The sequence below is a fragment of the Delphinapterus leucas genome, chromosome 2 (genome assembly GCF_059928025.1).
Source record: "Delphinapterus leucas isolate spDelLeu-1000000601 "Yukka" chromosome 2, BTC_Dleu_Yukka2, whole genome shotgun sequence".
NCBI lineage: Eukaryota > Metazoa > Chordata > Mammalia > Artiodactyla > Monodontidae > Delphinapterus > Delphinapterus leucas.
This window is the reverse complement of record NC_143130.1, coordinates 75323182-75345268: the sequence shown is the minus strand read 5'-3', so window position 1 is coordinate 75345268 and position 22087 is coordinate 75323182. Positions and strand designations below refer to the sequence as shown.

Sequence of the window (22087 nt, the reverse complement as noted above, 5' to 3'; positions counted from 1 at the left end):
GGGGGTTCAGCAGTAGGTTCACAGGTCACGGTGCATGATCTAGTTGGAAAGACAAAATTAATGTACTTGTGGGGAAAAATCACCCAGGAGTTGAGGCAGTAACAGTGCCCATGTCTCTAATGGAATTTTGGGGGGAAGGTAGGGATTTGGAGATCTTTCCGTAATCTTTGACATGTGGCAACTCAACTCTGCTGTGCTGTCGATGTTTGCTGTGGTCACAGTTCACTACAGAACAGAGATGGACTCTGTACCTGTCCAGGTGAAGGGAGATTCGCATGCTTGAGGAACCAGGCCATAGTTTGTGAAGTCAAAGTTAAGAGGTTGACTCAAATTTTCACCCGGGCTTGCGGACATGACTTGCTGGTACTTTCCTGGCCCTCCTGGTGAGGCCAGTGGTGAACAGTGGGTCTCCCCGAGTAGATTTTTGTAGCTGTGATACAGTAATGAGGTTCATTGAATTTGTCTAGTTTTGTGTATGTTTAAATTTTTTTTTTTTTGCGGTACGCGGGCCTCTCACTGTTGTGGCCTCTCCTGTTGCGGAGCACAGGCTCCGGACGCGCAGCCTCAGCAGCCATGGCTCACGGGCCCAGCCGCTCCACGGCATGTGGGATCCTCCCGGACCGGGGCACGAACCTGTGTCCCCTGCATCGGCAGGTGGACTCTCAACCACTGCGCCACCAGGGAAGCCCTAAAATTTTTTATAATAACGTTAAAGATGGGGAAAATAATAGCTTCACAGGTTTTCATGATAATGAAATGAGATCTAACACTAGTGAAGATCTCACCCAGCGCCGTGCTTGGTGACAATTGACTTCTGCTATTATTGACCACTGTCTTGGCCGAATTTCACCTTTCCTTCTGCAGTCTGTTAGTTTTTCCTCTTTCTTGGCCCTGTCTTCTGTTTCCGGCCTGGAATTTGCCCTTTGTATTTTGGACAGTCCAGCTTTTCTGGTTTTGACCCTGGACGGTACTTGGAAGGACAAGCCTGTATTGCTTCTTTTCTTGACCTCGTCTCACCCAGGGGACCACCTCTGCTGACCACCCCAGTCCTAGGGCTACCCTGGGATCAGCATGCTTGATTGGAGCTGTATTGGCCCAGGTACCCCTTGTGTATTGTGTGTGTGTTTGGGAGTAGGGAGGGTGAGGAGGTTTTGGGGGGAGGTTGAAATGGGAAGAGAATGTGCCGAAGACAGCACAATTGACAATATCCCCCTTTATACAGTGGATAGCTTCTTGAAACGCTTTGTAAAAATTAATCTTCCTTAAATCATATTTGTTCACACATGTACAATAGTGAAGTCAGTGTGAAGTCTATCACTTGATGTGCCTGTAGACATTATTTATTTTTTAAATGCTATCGAATCCAATATTATCTTTTTTTTTTTCTTTTCATTTTTGGCTACGTTGGGTCTTCGTTGCTGCGCACAGGCTTTCTCTAGTTGCGGCGAGAGGGGTCTACTCTTCATTGCGGTGTGCATGCTTCTCATTGCGGTGGCTTCTCTTGTTGTGGAGCATGGGCTGTAGGCGCTCGGGCTCGGTAGTTGTGGCTTATGGGCTCTAGGCACGCGGGCTTCAGTAGTTGTGGCGCACGGGCTTAGTTTCTCCGCGGCATGTGGGATCTTCCCAGACCAGGGCTTGAACCCATGTCCCCTGCATTGGCAGGCAGATTCTTAACCACTGCGCCACCAGGGAAGTCCCTGTAGACATTATTGTATACATGTTTATAACTTCAAGGATATTTGTTTCCATTTTGTATTGAGCCTCAATTGTTGGTGACTTTCAACCTTTTTGTGTCTTCTGGCCACTCCAGATACTTTGCTAAGTTGCAGATTACTTGTAAACAATCTGTTTAATATACTGGGTGAAAAGACTAGAGGAACTCTGGTGAATCCTTTCATAAGAAGCAAAGAATATTTAGGCCTTGTTAAGTGCCAGATATTGTCCCGGCACTAAGTCCTTTCTTGCCCCTCATTGATTTCTAAGATACCCTTTTTGAACTAGTCATTACCTCCATTTTTGCTTTTCCAGTGTTACACACCTAGTACATAGTCGGATTCTTTTGGTTGTAAGCAGAAGAAAATCTACTGCAGATCGATTGAACTGGTGAAGGGAATTCAGTGGTTTTTGTGACTGAGAAATAAAGCGATGGGATATGCTAGAGATTCATGTTGCTATTAGGGATCTAGTGCCATGTCTATAGGACTCGCTTGGCTCTGCCCTTCTCTATATGGGGGCCTTACCCTCAAACTGTCTTCAACTCATGGAAGCAGCAATAGCCTCAGACATTCTAGGTCTTACAAAGGAGCACTCCGTCAACCATGGAAGAGCCAGCAACTTTGAACCAGCGCTGCAAGCACAAGGCTTGAGATTCACGAGGATTGGACTGGTTGAGGTCACGTGCTTGCCCTAAACCGATCACTGTGGCCAAAGAAAGGGATTCCACTGCTTGGGTTGACTCTAGGACATGTGTCCTGAAGCTGAGGAGTGAAGTCAGCTTCTTGAGAAGCACAAATGCAAGCAGAGGCTGTTAGAAGGAAGTGAGTGCTGGGGAGGCCATTCATAGATGTCCACTACAGGGACAGGGCTGGGGTTTGAATGCAGTATTTGGTCCAATCCCAGAACCTTGTCATCCAAATGATACCTCCTTTAGATTTGCTTCCCTCCAAGACAGTTATTAACTGATGGCTAATAACCCTCACTGTCAGTGTTGTTTCTCGGAAAGCCTTGGGCCTTAGTCCTTTGCCTGTCACTGTCTAGGAGTCTGACTTGTCCCACATCATCTAATTGTTCAGAAACTCAGTATGCTCAACTGTTAAGTAAGGGGGTTGGACTAGATTAATTCATCCTCTATTTATTGAGTGCCTCTGATGCCAGGTTCTAGTCAGGGGCTAGAGATAAAACAATAGGCAATGTACCCACCGCCTCTGCCCTTATGGACTTGGTGGAAAAGATAGGCATTAACTAAATGGTAAGACAGATGTACGATGGAGCTCTGACACATGCCTGGCCCTTAGCAAATAGTTAATGAAGGAATGAAATAATAACACAAATACAGACTTTTAAGCTGTGTTCAGTGCTACTGTGGGGAGCCATAAAGGCAGTTGTGGGAGGACTATAGTGAATAAGAACCCAGGATGGGGCCTTGGGAGAGTGTTCCCATTTAGAACCTAGGGCTGCTGTGAAGGGCAGTATGAACTTGGAGATCTGTCTGCCCCTCAGGGACTCTGATGGCCTTCGAGTTCCAACAATCTAAGAGTTAATGAAGGGTCACCTCAAGTTTCTTTATGTTCCTTCTCTCTCCAAGCTCCTTAAGAGAAGTTACCTATGGTAATTATGTGTGTCCTTAGAGTTAATCTCTCCATGAACCTGTTCTATATGCTAAATAATCCATATTTCAGATTCCTTAAAAACGTTCCTTAATGAATGGATAAAGAATGTGTGGTGTACATATATGCAGTAGAATATTATTCACCCATGAGAAGGAGGGAAATCCTGCCGTTTGCAACAACACGGATGGGTGGACCTTGAGGGGGTAATATGCTAAGTGACATATGTCAGAGAAAGACAAATACTGTATGATATCACTTGCGTGGAATCTAAAAAAAACAGAACTCACAGAAACAACAGAATGGTGGTTGCCAGGGGCTGGCAGGTGGGAGAAATGGGAAGATGTTGGTCAAAGGGTACACAATTCCAGTTACAAGATAAGTAAATTTGAGGGGAGTCTAATGTACAGTATGGTGATTATAATCAATACTGTATTACCTACCTGGAAGTTGAAAAAATAATGTTCCTTGTTTCTCCAGACCTTCAAAAATCTTGTGGAAGTTTCTTCCCTGTACCAGGTGTGCACTTGTTGGTCCAAGCCTAGCTCTGTATCTCTTCCGTCGTCCCTTCAACCTACTGGAGCTCAGGGCGCCCCTTCCGCTAGAGTCTCAGGGCGCCCCTTCCGCTAGAGTCTCAGGGCGCCCCTTCCGCTAGAGTCTCAGGACTTGTAGTGTATGCTTCCTGTGGGACATTTGTATCCTTAGCCATCTTTTCATGTGTCGTTCCACAAGATGATACATAATGATAACCGGAAAGGAAGGTGTGAGGTTTATCATGTATTCCTAGAACAGCTTGTCACCAGATACCTGGGAAAAAAACCTGCGCAGTATGGCCAGGAAGGGTCATATTTTCCTGAAAAGGACAGGTATGAATTCCGTAGCCTTGCAAAGATTCTAGGCTCTGATCTGCTTTGAAACACTTTTTGTTTCCTTGAGCACCCATTCCTAACTTAACCTGCCACCGAGCCATCCTACACTTTGTATTCTCTTCTTCCACCCACTGATCATCTACTCTTCTGGGGAGAAAAACCTTTTAAAAGCAAGTTTGAGTAGAGTTACCAGAAAAAGTGACAGTGTGATATTTCCACACTAAGTTGTAATGGAAGCAAAGAAACCTTATCACGATAAGTTAGATTTATTCTGGTTTTCCTTATTCGTTATTGGTTGGGGCAACATAGTCATTGCATTAATAGCTTAAGTCAGTGAAGATTTGGGGGTGACCTCAGGGAACAGTTCACTAGATGTATTACGGTTTTTCTTTTGTTGACTGATGTATATAGGAAAATGGGGGCTAAAAAGCAGTACATTTCTTTGCTCTTCCCTTCATAAATTGCTGGTTGCAATAATGATTAAGGTATTAGGGGGAAAAGTCCACATTCTTCTGTAGAAGAGGAAAGGAATGGTGGGGAAAAGGTAGGTTAATAGGGTAGGAAACATTTCTAGTGAGGAAACCTTTTTAACTTTGCATCTGCATGGTATGTCTTATCCTACTGTGTGTGTGTGTGTGTGTGTGTGTGTGTGTGTGTATAGATGTGTTATTTTCCGAGTTTTCTTGAAGCGTTCCAGGCATAGCAGAGGCTGCAGATCTTCTGCAAATTTGCATATCCTTTTATGGTCAACTAAATCAATAAGGAACAATTGTTCCCTGTTCCTGGACGGTGGTCTGAAATGCATACCGCTTTGGGTGTGCTGGTGAGCCCTTGTGCAAGCTTAGCCTGCCTGGGGTGTATTGACAGTACCGTGTTCCAACTGGGCACTCAATAAATATTGAACGGATACCCGGAATAGCAGCTTGAAGCTGAGGATGTTTGTGTCCTAGACTGATCCTGTCATTTCTTGGAACAAGCACCAGGGGAGGACGTGGCTATCTTTGTGCATCCCCAGTCTAAGGGATGTTTTTTCCTTTCCATATTCTGCTGGTTCTGTGAAGCAGTAGAGCCGGCCATGCAGGACATTAGGTGGGGCTGGAACATTCTGAAAGACTGGAAACTTGATGATGATGAGAGGGGAACAACCGTTTCTGCTTCTTAATGGCAAGAGCAGGTCCTTTGATAGGAGGTGTGGCTGGTCTGCCTGGCAGACAGCGTAGGGAGGGAAATAGGCAGCGACTTTAGTCTCCCGCATCTCTGAAGGGGGTACTTTCCTGACCTGTTGGTGACAAAGAAAAGCAGTTGCTGCAAACCACATGGCTTTAGTGAAAGAGATTCTTGATAGGGACTTCGCCTTTAACACAGGGCTAGACAGTTGAGTTGGGACATGGCTGATCTGCCTCTGTCGGATTCAGGGAATGGATTTAAAAGCGTGGACAGAGATTTTTGTGGTGGTGGTTGGCTGGTTTCTTTCTTTGGTGGGACATCAGCTATTTGGATTCACCCCTCTACTTTTGCCGTGTTAATTCTGGTTCTTTCATTTCTTGGCCCATAGTTGTGAGCTGGTGAGATGTTTTTGAAAGGAGAAGCAGAAAAGGTGGTGTTCCAGACTGGCTTTTCAGGAGATAGGTTTTCTAACCTCACTTTGTCCTAAGGTTTGTTCTTTCTGTCCAGTCCCAGGAACAGGAGAGAGGGTCCCTCGCTCGTAGCATACAGATCCAGCGAGTGTCTGGGCCAGTGATAGCTTGTGAAGGCATCTTGGCACCATGGACAATGTGGATAGAAAAGCAAAATTAGGTTGGTCACTGGCCACAGAGCGAAGGCAGAGCCCTTTAGAACAGGAAGTGCTTTGAGAACCATCTCTAGTAGCCACGTGGCTAACATAAAGGGCAATTTTGAGAGCATCTACAGACTTGAGCAACTAGTAGAACTAAATTCCTCATGGTAATTCTTGTGATATGCAGAGACTGTTAGAAGACATGGAATGTTTCAGTTGACAGGCCTTTGATCTGTAACATTGTCTGCAGGGCCTGGTAAATGAAATGCAATCTGTGAACCTCTTCAGAACCAATTTATAACCCAGGAAGAGAAGGCAGTGTTAATCAGGGAAGAGGATGAAGAAGCAGTATTGAATGGATGATTCTGGCTATTGAGCAAAGAAACCAAAGAAACTACTGGTCTCTAGGAGGGGAGGATTAATGGTTACTAAGCTCTCTATCATTATAGGTATATACATATTAGAAAGGTATTGCTTTACTCTATAGATCACTTATAGTGGTGGTGTAAATTTTATCAGGCAGCCCTTCCATTTCTATAACCTGTTGAAAAACATGGTCAGGTGCTATTGATATAGACCTTAACTGGGGCAACAACATCCTTGCGCAGGAGACCTGTCATGCCACACACAAACGGGTTGACTTTGAGTGGCCAGGACTATATCGATCCTTTGGCTATATCAGCATCTTTGCTGCTTGTGTGTGAACATGCAGTGCACACACACTTACTTCCCCCTTTCTCATTTTCTTGTTGTCATCTTCAGTGGAAACAATACTGGGTCCCGATATCATTCTTCAACTTACTCATTGTCTCCTACCCATCACTGTGAAGGGGGATAAATCTCAGTCTCTGTTTATTTCGTGTCCCTCATTTAAACCTTACAGATGTACCCCTGGGTGCTCTAAAGGGACCTAGGACTGCAAACACAAAGGAGGATATAAAAGGCTTGGAGGTGATCGGAGCCTGTTGACCTGTGAATGCCTTGGACTGTGCTTTTCTGTTTTCTATTCTGGTACTGCCCCTAGGATGATTTTATGCAGGTGTTGGAAAGGTCTGGGACTTGACTTTTTAGAACTTGCAGAGTTAGTCTACGTCTTCACTGGAAGGGCTTCAGTGATCTTCAGATGGGAAGGCAGCCTGATGAATTTCTGATCTTCATCCAGCTGTTACTGCCAGTCTGGTTGTGAAATGTGACAGGACTGTAGCCAACTGTGTAATGTTGAAATGTGTTGCATCTGAAATTCCTTTCTATCTTCTACATTGCTATGTGAAATAAGAGGGTATGACTGGCAGCGACCAGGAGGTTTAAATCACATTTTGAATTTGCTTAAAGAGATTTATTGGTTTTCTGCGAATCACAAGACATTGTGCAAGGGGTTGTTTAGAAGGAGTTGAAAAATACACAGAACTTGAAATCCAGTTTGAGGTTCTGCTTGCAAAAGGATCATTAAAAGTGTAAGGTTAGGATATGGATGACAACTAAAATCGAGGGAGTTCTCAAGGTGGGAGCTTGGAGGAGACAAGAAAACTATGGTTCTGGATATCTGCCCTCACAGGGGTAAGGACTCCAGCCTGAGTCTAGAAGACCAGACAGGATTTGAATAAAAGAGAACAAGGGAAGAATATTTTAGGCATAAATGACACACACAGGTGGGAGGTGGGAGTGGATGAGGTATGTTGGTGGACAGTATACAGACTCTTGGAATAGTAGATCTATGTATGTGCTAAGAGAAAAGGGAAAGATCAGCTTGAAAGGTAGGAGTGGGCATGCATCATGATGCTTTGGATAATAGAAAACCTGAATTAGCCTAAACAATGAAGATAACTCATTGATTCAATCACCTGTCAAGTTGCAGACATGGTTCTTGAGATTTTCTTAGATTTCCTCATGTTCCCAAGATGGCTGCCAGCAGCAAGGCTACATCCTTCTTTGTTCACATCTATAACCATCAAATAAAAGACCTGAGCTTTGTTCTGACTGGACCAGCTGTAAATTATGGGCAGCTTTGAATCCCAGGGTAAATGATCTTGAGTGAGTCTAGACTTTATCCTGTGGGTTGACCCACTTGGGCTAATTACAGATTTGTCTTCATCTTTGATAATCAGAATGTTTAACCTTGGCCTTAAGTATCATCTTCTCATGTCCAGAAAAGTTCTTTGGTGACCAGTTTTCCTTCTCATCTTCACTGGCTGCTTTTGCTCCTTGCTAGGACTGCACATGCTCAGTCAACTAGCTGACTTATGTTGAAAACCCTACAGAGTGCCAAATTTGAATGGCTCTGGAGAACTACCTCTCCTTTCTCCTGTGGGGCTCTCTGAGAGTCATGCCCCACTCACTCAGAATTCCTCTGTGGGAGGTTACTCAATTGAGTCTTCTGCTTTTTCCCATTAACATTAGTCACAAATTAGGTAGAATTGATGAAGTTCAACAGTGGCATTGAGAGGCCATCCATCCATCCGTGCATCCATTTATTCAACAAATGAGTACCTGCTATGTGCCAGGGACTGTGCTTGCCACTGGGGATGAGCCCAGGTATAGCACATAGTCCCTACCCTTGAGCTCTCAGTCTGGTTGCAGAAGCACAATTCTGATTTTATGGGGTGGATATCATATGTAGCATATTGGAGTTTAGAAAAGAGGCGTTTGTCTCAAATGAATGTGTTAACAACAGACGACATTTCCTAGCTCCGCTAGATGCTGAAAATGGACTTAGGGGATAGAGTCAGGCAATGGGAAATGTGATCAATAAATCAAAGATATAATGATGGCATTTTCAGTAATCCACAGGTGTTATTCTGTGGCTGGGCTATAGTTGTTAAAGAAGTGGGAGGTGGAATGGACCCTACAGATTCCCAACACTTCCATCCAAGATTCCAATCAGTAGGCCAGGGATGTGATCTGGGAATTACATTTTAATCTCTGACTTCTTGGGGGGTCCTGATCCTGGTGGCCTGGAGTGCCGAGTGTGGGTGTGGAGCAGCACATGTAGGCTGGAGTAGAGGAAGAATAGGAGCCTGAGAGAGTGGCAAGAGAGGCTGCAGGAGGAGGGAAGACTGTCGTTTCTAGGGTTGAGTGCTCAGCAGGAGCCTGTAGGAAGTTGAAGGCATTTGACAGCAGGACCTGTAATCTCCAGCAGAGCATACTTAGAACAGTAAACAATGTCTCGGCCTTATTTTTTCACAGTTGAGCTAAAACATCTTTCCAGAATAAAAGATTCTTGAATTAATCACTTGGCTCTAAACTCATACAGCCAAGAATTCAGGTTCCAAACTCCAAGTGCAGTTCTTAGTCTACTAGTCTGCCTCCCACTTGAGAATTATTTATCCTTGTTAGGTTAGTACAGTGATTTTGAAATGCTCTTGAGTGACCCTTGGAGGCCACTCTACAAATTGCTTGATTCACTATTTAAAAATAGGATTGATTCAAGACTGAATACATGTATAATATTAAATCCACATGGGGGGCAGTGTGCAGTAAGGATACTTGTGGGGGGGGCACTTAGTTGGGCCTTTTTTCATAGAATCATTAAGACCTAGTAAGACTTTAAAATTTTCTTCCTCAGACAGGGTAACTGTAAGAACCGTCTCAAAGGTTCGTGACTTGATCTGAAAGTTGCTAGGAGTGTGTTGGGTTCTCTATCTCATGAGCAGTATACTACACATTATACTTTCCAAATTTCCTATGCAGTGATGATTTTTACTTTCCTAGTGTTAAAAACAGAAACTAGATTTCAGACTGGTGCCATGTTTTACATTATTGTTGGAGTTACCCCATTCACCATTACAAGTGGAAATGATGGGGAAAGTAGCACTTCTCAATATAGCTTATAACTGCTTTGTGTTTTCAGTTGCGTTTAATAAAAATTTATTAAGTTTGAAAATAAAGGGGCACCAAGAAATAAAGTAGGAGAGCTGCTTCGTCCTTGACATTTAATTATTTATGTAGTTTTAGGCATTAAAGTGTACATTGATAGAAGGTGTAAAGATTCAGGTCACTTAGCACAGGATTTCTCAGTCTTGGCACTGTTGACAATTTGGGCCAGATAATCCTGTTGTTGGAGTCTGTCTTGTGCATTCTTAGATGTTTTGCAGCATCCCTGGCCCCTACCCACTAGACCCAATCAATGATAATCACCAGTTGTCTCCAAACATTGCCAAATGTCCCCTGGGAGCGAAATCACACCTGGTTGAGAACCACTGAGTTAGCAGAGACAAAAAAGCTTTTTATGGATCTCTCTTGACTCTGCTGTTAATCCATCTTTTGAGAACACTGCTCTGTCTAATAAAGGAAAAGGCGTACAGTTGATTATCGTTATTTAAGACCCCATATTTGCAAATTTGTCTACTGGCTAAAATTCATTGGTAACCCTAAAATCAATACTCCTGGCCCCTTTGCAGTCAGTCTTGGACACACACATGTGCAGAGAGGCAAAAAAAATCTGAGTCACCTGATGCATCTGTTCCCAGCTGAGGTCAAACAAGGTGATGCTGTGTCTTCTTGTTTCAGCTCTCAGTCTGTAAACAACTATCCTTTTCACAGTCTATTCAGTGCCATGTTTTTCAGATTTTTGTGTTTCTTGGTGATTTTGCTCTTTCATATGGCCCCTAAGTGTAGTGCTGAAGTGCTGCCTAGTGTTTAAGTACAAGAAGGCTGTAATGTGCCTTATGGAGAAAATGGGGATACTTTAGGTAAGCTTCATTGAGGCATGAGTGATGGTGCTGTTGGCCATGAGTTCAATGTCCGTCATATCTGTCCATCTATCTGTCTGTCTTTAAACAGAAACACAGATATCACAGGGTTATATATTGATGAGTTGATGAAACTGCTGTGACTGGAGGCTCATAAGAACCTAACCCTGGATTTCCCCTTGGAGCAATAGTCAAGTATTGACTAGTTCAGTGTCTGTGGTGACTTTGCAGAACATAACTACTGCAAATAGCAAGAATCAACTCTACTATTATTTTTCTACCTTATGTTTCAAAAGCCCAGATTTTAAAGATCTAAGGTGATATATGTATTAAGCTACATTGTTTTTCTTTATAAAAATTAAGATAGCCACGTTATAGAAAACTGGTAAAGCATATAATTGCAGAGTCAATGGATATAGATATGTTTAAAGCCATTCCATACCTGGCCAAAAGATGGTACCTATTTACAGTGCCCCAGCAATTTACTACAGTGCCATTTTCAGTGCATCTGTGCCAGCATTATTTTGCATGTTTCATGGTTTTAAAATGACAAAATTGATACATGTTAGAGAATTCAAGTAATACAGATATTTAGAAAATCAACTGTAAAAGTCTCTCTCCTTCTCACCTTTTCCCACCTCTTCCTAAAGAGTGTTAAGAATTTGGTGTGTGTCATTTCAAGGCTTTTAATAAATGCACATAAAAATAAATGCATCTTATAACCATAATTTAATACAGAAGGGACTGAATACTTGCCTACTTTGTGTTATGCTTTGTTACTTCATATAACTTAGGTGGAAAAAAATGCTTCCTTGTTATTTATAAAATACTTAAGTTGTCAGGAAAAATTATATAAATAATGGTTCTGTTTAATAGTTATTGTTTAATTTTTGTGCTAAGAGATTAGCTTGTGATAAATGTCTTTTAACTTGTAGTTATTTTATTCCTGGTAGCCTAAGCTACAGAACACAACAGTTTCAGTCTTGGAATTTTATGACTTTTTTCTCACTAGGCTTGATGGAGGATTTCAAAGAACTGAATTTCCTGATAGAAGAGTACTTAATCAGTGGATGCCAATGGGTAAACTTTGTCCAGGATCAGGCAAGATGTGTAATATAAATTAGTACACAGGTATTTGTACTAATTTTTGATTAGTACAAATGATTACGATGTGAGGAACACTTTTGCATCAAAGTGATCCTGAAAGAGGACATTTGAGGGATGGCTGATACTCACTTGTGAGTTTCACACCCATAGGGACTACTTGGAGTGACTGGGAATCCTATAGATGAGATTTCCCTGATCTAGGGTGAGGAAGTGAGACCTCTTTGTACCAGCTATTGATACTAAATAGACAGGAAATTTTGATTGAGTTTTAAGCCTTACTTCCATCAGAAAGCTATAGTTTTCACATAGGGTGACTTAAAGAGATACCATAAAAATGCTCCTGGGAAAGAAAGACTAAAACATTAGTAGTATTGTTTGATGGAAACTCAGAACTGCAGACCTTTGAAACAAATGACATATGCTATTTCTAGGATGATGGGACAGGGAAATTGTACTGATTTAGGATTACCTGTTGACTATTTAGAAAAAGGTAAAATAAAAAGCATGACTTTACCAAGAAGGACTGTTTCTGGAAAGAATGGAAAAGATGGGATCCTGCTACTGGCTGAGTGTGAATTTCTCCACCTCACAGTGAGACAGACCTAAAAGATTCTATTTTGCAGGGCATAGGATTCTATTTTGCAATAAGGGAGTGTCACTTAACGTGGTAACTTTGCACCTTGATCCCAAATTCAGCACTCCAGCAAGACTCCAGTAGCCCTTCTGGTAGATGTGAAGAAAACTCAAGGTTTTGGCAGAGACCTGGATTTTTAAAAACACTTTTACAATGCATTTGTTAGGGAAAAAAAAATCACAGTTTTCGAGTTTTGTAAAAGCTGTCCCATTTAAAAGGAAAAAAGAACACCCCTCCCATAGGTTAGGAATTACGAGGTCCCTTCCCTATGAGATTCTTAGTTTACTTATGGGATGATTGTTTGTTTACTTATGTATTCAGATAATCATCAAGGGCATAGTTTCTCTTCCAGAACATCTATGGGAGAGGCTCTAAGGAAAATGTTTAAAGGAAAATATTTCAGGTGATTGTCCACGCGGTCCTCTTATTTTTATTCCTGACAAATAGCAAGCATTTGTGAATATTTATGAAAGGACTTACTTGAAGTATTCCTTTATATTAACTTTTTTGTTGAAAAAAGTTTAATAATATATACAAATGTATATTATTAACAATATTTGAATTCTCACTTGTTATGAAATACTTACACATTATAGGAAGTTTAAGAGTAAAAAGTAATTGATCAAGTTGTGTTCCCCCCCCTCAAAAAGTCTTTTAAAATAATGTTTCTTTACTGAATGTCTTTAGCTTTGTTTATAAAATATAGAAGGTTTAACCATAGTGTTGCCACATCTGTGAGCTTTTCTATATCTCGCAGAGAAAGAACATAAGAGTCTTCTTTGTACATGAGAGTCTTCATATTTTTTTTTCTGGCTTTATAGTTTTGTGGTTTTTTTTTTTTTTTGCGGTACACCGTCCTCTCACTGCTGCAGCCCCTCCCGTCGCAGAGCGCAGGCTCAGCGGCCACAGCCCATGGGCCCAGCTGTTCCGCAGCACACTCCCGGACCGGGGCACGAACCCGTGCCCCCTGCATCGGCAGGCGGACTCTCAACCACTGTGCCACCAGGGAAGCCCTGGCTTTATAGTTTTTCACATTTATACTTCTTACCTACTTGGAATTTGTTTTTGTGTCTGTTAGTGGTATACTTGTAACTTAGTTTTTCTTTATGTGTTTACTTTCCCAATGTAATGTGTCAAATAGTTTGCTCTTTTTACTTACTTTAAATGATAAGTTTATTGTCTCCTTGATATCTATGTATTTGTTTTTCATATTCTCTATCCTGTTATTTATTTGTGTGATGATATCACACCATTTTAGTTACTATAGCTTTACAGTGTGTTTAGTTTTGTCAGGCTAGATTTCTCTTCATTATTTTTCAAAAACATTTTAGTTATCTGAAGCTTTTTCTCTTCCAGTTAAACTTTAGAATCGGCTTTATAAGTTCTGCAGAATATCCTGTTGCGATGTTGGTTGGATCATACTGATTTTTTAAACTGGTAGAGGGATAATTGCTGTCTAACAATATTGAGTCTTCCCATCTGGGAAATGGTAGTTCTCTCCATTATTTGTATCTTCTTTTACTGTCCTTCAGTAAAATTTAAGATAAGATTGATTTGGTGTATTTATAGGTAGGTTTATTTTCTAGGTATTTTTTTCCGCTTTCCCTCCCTCCCTTCCATCCCTTCTTGATAACGAGTGGAATTTTTAAAAATGACATTTTCTAAATGGTTACTGTATCTGACCATCTATAATTGACTAGATTCTAGGCAGACAGGCATTTCATTAGCAAAAAATGAAGAAGGCCTGCCTCCTTTCTAGTATTTTTACCTTACTTCATTTCTCTGCATTAGTTAGAGCGTGGAGTAAAATGTTGAGTAGAAATAGCACGTGTCCTTGTCGTCTTCCTCATTTTAATGGGACATTACTTGTAATTTACCATTTGTTGGCTGATTTCCACACATTTATGATTTAGTTGTCTTTACTGGACAGTATTCATAAGAAAATGTCAAATTGATTATAATCGGGGGAAATGTTTAAGTCACTGATTTTTTTCCCAAAGGACGTGGCAGTGATGTGAGACATGCCACGCACACAAAACATTCCTGATGCATTGAGGTGCTCCTTCTTGGTTCTCCTCTAAGAAATTCACACCATTTGGAGCCTGCTGAAGCCTCTGAGGAATTCCTGGACCACAGGACCTCTGCAGCAACCCTAGGCAACGCTTTGGGCCAGGCTAACTTACATGAACCTGGTGATCTGATTTGTCTGGAGGGTGTGGGTTCAGTAGAGGGGGTCTAGCCAGTGGCACAGACGCAGGTTGGGGTGGAGTCTTGGGGTATAAAAGTCATGTTCTCTTTAAGCAGGTGGAGCCATGTTGTAAATGTGCCCCGAGAATAAATTGGTAGGGTTGAAATTCAGAAAATCCTTACTAATGGTCAGATTCAGAGGCACTTTGGGGACTGCACGCGGGCAGTGAATTTAGACATGTCAAGAACCAGATGTATCAGAGGAAGAGAATGACACACACAGGTGTGTGATGCGATAGCCCAGATCTCTGGCACTTCCGTGTGGTTGAGAGGTCAGTTTCTGGGTTGCTAGAGGTAGGCTGGCAGAGTTAAAATTAAAACCACAGGCTCAGAATGTAACCTCAGTCCTTACCTTGTAAACAGTCATCCTTTTTTGCAAGTACATTCCACTACCTGGGAACACTTCTCCTAGGTAAATTCAAAATGACCACGTGTGCCTGAAAGACACCAGCCCTTAATACATTTACAAGAAGGGTTTTCCAGCTGTGATTCCTTCCTGGAGCCCTGTGTACTCTGTGGAGGCCTGTGAGCGACCTGCAGAACTGGGGGCTCCAAGTCTTGTGCCCCCATTTCAACCAGAGCAGCTCTGCCTTTATGAATCTGCATTGCTTATTGGCTTCTGAGTAAAGTTACATTAAAAAAAAAAAAAAAGCAACACTTGGCTGCTTAAAAACAAAAAACCTTGAAAGCCATCATTGTCATTCATTTTACTAATTTAAATCATGTTTGTACAGTAATGTTGATATTGCCTACATAACTACGGGCATTTTATATTCCCACTCAACTGCATTTCTCAATGCAAGTTTCCTCAAATACAGGATTTAGAAATGATTTCCTCATCCATTTTATGTACACCTTACAGCAGTTAGTGTGTGCATGCATGTGATTGGGTCAATTGTGTACATGTCATATTTCCTGATAAATGATAAGCTTCTTACCGACCCACCTGCTTGTGTTGTCTTTATTTGTTTTCTGTCTCCACTCCCACCCTCATCACTGAACACCTCTCACAAGTCCAGGATGTAGTTCCTGATTCCACTTGGACTGCTGTGAATGAACGTCCCCTTGCCCTTCTGCTCATGATGTGAACAAGAAAGCAGGCTGGGAGGAGTTCAGAGGCAGGATTCCCCAGCAGCCTGACATGCCTCTTGCTTTTCAGCATGCAGACCAGTTGTTAATAAGAGAGCGCTAAGTAGCCTACCCCGGGGATTGCTGTATTTTACTAGGATCACCAAAGATTGAGGCAGGAGAGCTGGCCAGCAGAACCTCTCCCAGTTCTGCGTGGGCTACAGTCTAAGTAAATGAGGCCAGCGGATGTGGCCGCAGCCCAGAGGAATTAGAATGAAGTCTTGTTTCACAGAGAGATTATCAACTTTCTCCTCAGTGTTCAGCTACACCCTTCCTGCTCTTCCTGGGCAAATTGGAGTCCCTTCTCTCCTAAGGAGCACCATCTGGTTAATCTGGCCCAAAGTGAGCTGTGCTCTCCATTCTTGAGCCAGACTGTGTGTATTCTCTCGCTAGCACTTTCTTGCAGCCGTGCTGCCACGTTCTGCAGTTATCCAGTGAGAGGTTTTGTCTGTCACACCGGCTCTGAGATAGCACTGGGCACACATTGGGTGATTATTTCAGGCAGGGGTCTTTGGTTGTGGTAGACACCTACTCACATCAGTTTGGTAAACAGGGAAGGTTTCTGTGTGTCGTCTTTGATACCAGAGGATGGGAAGTACAGCACCCATGGGGCTCAGGGGAATTGGACTGAGACACTCAAGGTGCTATTCTGGGCTCCCGCACCTCTGATCCTATCTTGGGGTGTCCTTGATCCTCTTGTTAAGCACTTGACCTTGCAGGTCCAGTCCCGGCCTTTCTGACTTCCTAACTTTCCAAGCTCCCTGCCAGGGTTTCATCAAACAGAAAGGCTCAGTGACTGGGGACAATCTTGGCAAAAATTGGCTTGTTGGAGCCAGGTCACCTAAATATTAGGTCCCTGGCCTGACAATGGATTAACTGCCTTAGGTTCAGAGATCCACCCCTTTTTCTTGGAAAAAGGCGTCATTCTCTGTGCTAGTACCCGGTGTGGCCTGTTGCTGTTCTCAGCCCTCACCACCCAGAGGGCTTTGGTGGAGGGGAAGGGGAGGAGGTGAGGCAGGCCCCATGGTCCTTGAGGCTGTATGGACCACAGAACGTGTCTCTTACATTGCTCAAGTATTTACTAAATAATGAAATGATTTATTCTCTTTGCCAATTCCCATATTTGCTGCTTTGAAGTGAAATTTACCTCTAACCTCTGTCTTTCCTTGTAAGAAATGTCAGTCATGCTGGAATCTGTCTTCCAACTGGCCCATGACCCCCACCCTGCTCCTCAGCCCGCCTTTGGGGTTGGATCCCAGCTGAATTACATAACGAAGGCAGCCAGATAGCATCGCAGTGCAGCCCTGCCAGTCCTTCCTGGAGGCAGAGTGAGGAACAGCTCCACCGAGAGCAGCCTTGGCAAAGATGCTGTGCACAGATAGGGCTTTGCGGCCCCCTTCATCCCCTCTCACTAGCTGAGCCTGCAGAGCTGGCCGGGCAGCGAGAGGCTGTGTGTGCAGCCCGGGAGTGTTCCCCTGGGTTCACATGGCAGAGAGTGCAAACGATTTGACTTTCCAGCTGTGCAGAATGTCCCTGCTCCCCCCCTTCCTCTACCGAGTAGGGAATGAAAAAGAAATCATTCTAAAACGACAGAGAAGAAAAGACCGAGCTTGCCTGATTCACAGGAGTTGGTGTCTTGTGCTGTGCATTGCGGCTTCATCAGACCCATGTGGTATTTTGGAGTGGCGGGAATAATAGGGCTTACACCTAATCAAGGAAAAAGAATTCCAAACAAAAGCCCTGGTGGGGTTTCCTGGGCTGGAGCGTGATATTGTAGTAAATGGGAAGCAGAGTTCCGCCCTCCAATCTCTGGTCTGATTACACAAATTAGAGCAGGGGCCCTGTTTTCAAAGGAATGTGACACGCCCCATTGGGGCCCCTCCTCAGCGGGTGTGTCTGCATTTCCTTAAGCCCTCTCCTTACCAGTTAATGCTTTCACCAGAGGAGCCAGAGCCTTGTGTGGAATAATTCCGAGGCCTTCCTTAGGGTCTCTGCCAGGGGACCATTTTACAGGTGAGTTTACCTTATGTCACAGTCCTCTAGGGAGTCCTGTGGCTGAATGCGCCACCCTTCTCCTGCTTTGTTCAACAGAAAGTGCATGCAGGGTTCTGACATTCCAGGAACAATCGTCTACATTTCCAAGCACCAGTGAGCCAAACACTTTGTATGGGGTAGAGGAAAATGTTTAGATAAAAAGTCTCTTTTCTTGGAAAAAGGCGTCATTCTCTGCGCTAGTACCCGGTGGCCTGTTGCTGTTGTCAGCCTTCACCACTCCTTTTCCAGAATATTACTGACCCCCTGGCTTGGCCTTTCTGAACTACTTGAGGGTTCCCTGATGGGCCAGGTTCCTCTCAGGAACTCTGCCGCTTGCAGTTTCCCACCCACCCCTTCCCCCTTTCCTCTCCTTCTCTTTTCTTGTCAACCTGCAGATTTAAACATCCTCTTCCCTGAGAAGGCTCCCCTTACTCCTCTCTCTCCTGTCCTGACCCCCCACTTCCCCCCGCCGTTAGATGCCAAGGACAGTGTCTTACTCATCTTCAAATTCCTGATACCTGGTGCATCACAGGTACACCTCAGCGGTTTGAGGGAAATTCTCTCCTTTTCAACTAATGACACGTTCTAATTATATTTTTCTCTAGAGCCAACTTGAAGCCCCAACTTGAAGTCTCTATGATAGCCTCGACAACTTCTGATCTTGAAAAAATGTGTTTTTTTGAAACCATTTTCGTTTGTTTTTACCCACATGTCTTGCTGCCTTAGCTCTTGTGTAATTTCCACGTGCTGGGAGTGCAGTAACTATGCGACAACCGAGGGGTCCCTGAGGCAGTGGCCTGAGCCCTGGTGTCTGGCTTGTGGTCCTCACTTTTATTTATTTATTTACTTATTTACTTACTTACGGTACGCGGGCCTCTCACTGTTGTGGCCTCTCCCGTTGCGGAGCACAGGCTCAGCGGCCATGGCTCACGGGCCCAGCCGCTCCGCGGCACGTGGGATCTTCCCGGACTGGGGCACGAACCTGCGTCCCCTGCATTGGCAGGCGGACTCTCAACCACTGCGCCACCAGGGAAGCCCCGGTGGTCCTCACTTTTGACTTGCGCTTTGTGAAGGTAACAGCCGAATAGTGAGGGTGAGATGCGGTCACACAGGTGGTGGTACCCAGCTCTCTGACTGCTCCTCCCTCTGCCCCGCCTCAAGCTAGCCTTCCTGAAACGTTCCTATTCTTCTAAAATGCCCCAGCCTTCCTGCCGCTTCCTGTACGTGATGTCCAATTGCTGTGGCCCCTCTCCAGTGCGAGCTGTGCTCCCTGTCGTTTTCCAGAGTCAGCTCCCCCTGGCTCCTGTGGGATACCCCTTTCTGCAGTTCCTTCACGTCCCCGCACCAGTATTCCCCAGGATGACTTTGGATGACCCCACCCACCACAGTGCGCATCCCATTATATCGTAATCATTTGTGGGTCTCTCCTCCCCCGGATTTGGAGGACGGTTCTGCGGCAGAGCCCTGGCTTTACCTCCCTCCTGTGTTCCTAACCCCTAGCCCAGAGCCATACGTGCAATTCCTACTCTTTGAGCCAATAAATTAGTTCATAGGGGACATTTAATTAAAAAAAAAAAAAATAACAGCGTGCATATCCTCCGTGGTGGTGTTTTAGCTTTTAAAATGATTGCACATGTCCTAATACTGTCAGAGGTCAGGGCTGTAAACAGGTCGTGTCCTATTCCACAGGTGAGGAAGGGAGACTGAGGGGCTCAGAACCATAGCCGCACGGCTTGTGTGACGCACAGTGGTGACCGAGACCTGGGCCTTCAGAGGCATGTCTGGTGGACTTTTCCCCATATGTCAGACTCCTGTAGACTTGATGGAAGTCACATTCTGGTAGGAATCGGGTAGCCCAACTTTCTGGCTTTATCATGGGGTGCAGAGGTGGTCTCACAGGTAAAAGTAAAGATGATCTGATTGGCCTTTTCCCATGATGGTGGCAACCCCCCCACCCCCGCTTTTAATCTACGAAGATTTCAGACCTGGATGAGAGAGTTCTGTGACCACTTCAGGTTTTGCCTAGGTTAGCCACCTCCTGGATTATATACCTTATAGATGTCACATTTTGGTGTCGTTTTTCCTAAACATGTTAATTTTCTCATGCTATGTAAGATGCTGCATTTTCCCCATTGACATATATGTTTTCAGAAACGATTAAAAATATCTACTTGTTGCCTGTGCCCCACAGAGCAGAGCTCCATGTTGGACCTGTTAATTTGTGCGTGTCTGCTTGCTAACGCTTCACCAGCAGCAGCCCCAGACAAGCTGCTAATAAGTGTTAAAACACTGTGGGTGTGCATGCTGGGTGATGTCCCAGCTAGCACTCAGGGCACAGACTTCTTCCTGACGTGCCAGGGGTGAATAAAGTTCATAAATATTTTGAGAAGCGTTCACAATATTCTTTCAGTACAGTAAAAAATTTCATTAGTTTGGAATAGCGGGAAGTCACCTAACTTAGAATTATAAGGAAAATTTGAAAGCATTAAAGTATCTCCACGATAAATTGCACTGGGTTGACAGATGATGTACCTGAAAGAGCTTTTTGAAATATGATCTGTGCCCCCAATTTAAGACATTATTGCCCAGTAGAGGGTTTTAGAGGATCTATGCTCATGGGGATTTAAGAGCAACAATTAACATGCCACTTCTTAATTAAGTGCTTCTGGGTTGCTGGAGGGGTACTCTCTGGCAACAGTTGCACCCTGAAATTCCTTACATAGCTCTGTATTAATCTGAATGAACCTGAACCTGTTTTGATTACCCTTGTTTTGCTAGGCAGACCCTTTAACCTTCCACCTGTGTAGGTCTGGGGTCATCTCACATGATGAGTTGGTATAGTTCATGGTAAGGCCATCCTCTTGCGGTTCAAATCAAATATTGGAACGTCTGCTGTCTGCAGCAATGTTGGCCAGCTTTCGACAAGTGGCAAAATGTACTTCCTGCCCACAAGAAGTTTCCAGTCCACTGTAGAGGACAGACAAAGAAACTGGCCCTGGGGTAGCATTGTCAAGGCCTGGGCTCTGGAGTCAGACAAGCCCTGCTGTTTCCTAGCTGTGGGAGTGAGTGTGTCACTTAACATGTTCAAGCCTCAGTTCCTTCATCCGTGATGATGATAATAACTACCTCTAGTGTTGCTGTGAGGGAAAGGGAGATGATACAGGTAAAACTATCAGGCTTAAGTGTGCATGGTTTATCTGATTGGCTGTTGCTAATGTGGGAAAGAAATAACTAAACTACAACATGGCAAATGTCCTGTTAGACCAGGTATGTGTGGTGTTCTGTGAAACCAGGTGTGAACAGGTAACTCCTGATAGGGCGTAGGGGGCCAAGAGAGGCTGGTGTCTGGGGAAAACGTTAGGGATGGAGCTGCATGTGAGCAAGTCTTCAGTGCTTCTGACTCATTCCCTTGGCAAACGTCTATTGACTTAGGATATACCAGAGACTTCACTAGGCTCTGGGGTTACAGGAGTGACTCCAAGATAATAACCCATGCCTTCCTGGGACCTGCATCCCAGTGGGAGAGAGAAGAAGGGACGCACACACCAGTGCGTGTCCGAGCACTGACAGGGAGGGTGTAAGGCCGATGCTGGGAATATGAAGTAATTAGATGTGCCTAGAAAGTAGGGTGCACGGGGTCGGGGGGAAGGAGCCATGGAAGCTGAGGAGGGAAGTAGCACTCACTTGTGAAGGGTTCTCTGTGGCCTTCTGAACAACTCCGGCAGCAGTGGGGAGCCATGGGAACCTTCATCTTTTTTTTTTTTTTTTTTGCGGCACGCGGGCCTCTCACTGCTGTGGCCTCTCCCGTTGCGGAGCACAGGCTCTGGACGCGCAGGCTCAGCGGCCATGGCTCACGGGCCCAGCCGCTCCATGGCATGTGGGATCTTCCCGGACCGGGGCACGAACCTGTGTCCCCTGCATCGGCAGGTGGACTCCCCACCACTGCACCACCAGGGAAGCCCACCTTCATCTTTTTCCTTAAATAGGAAGTTCATTTTTCTTCTGCTCTTAATTTTAATACCTAGTCATTATAGAAAATGTGTAGCAAAATTAAAAAGTAAAAGAGAAATACCCATAGCCCCACCACACAAGAAAAATTTGTATTTTGACTAACTTCCTATCAGATTTTTCCTCCATGGGGTGGATTGGTTGTGATCGTGCTGTAAGTACAATTTATTCTGGTTTTTCTACTTACTACAGAGTAAGCATTTTCTCAATGTCATAAGCAGCACTTTTTCAGCTATATATCTAGTCGAGAGAATGAAACCCTGTCAACT

At 44.1% G+C, this 22087-nt stretch overlaps 1 protein-coding gene across 1 annotated transcript in view; it reads left to right on the top strand.

Moving 5' to 3' along the window:
- The first annotated feature begins 562 nt into the window (after positions 1 to 562).
- TLN2 (talin 2) overlaps positions 563 to 22087 on the top strand; it is a 304454-nt gene continuing 282929 nt past the window's right edge. The window contains exon 1 of the mRNA XM_089907140.1: positions 563 to 17789. The gene's annotated coding sequence lies outside the window, so the exon portion shown is untranslated. The remainder of the gene's footprint in view (positions 17790 to 22087) is intronic.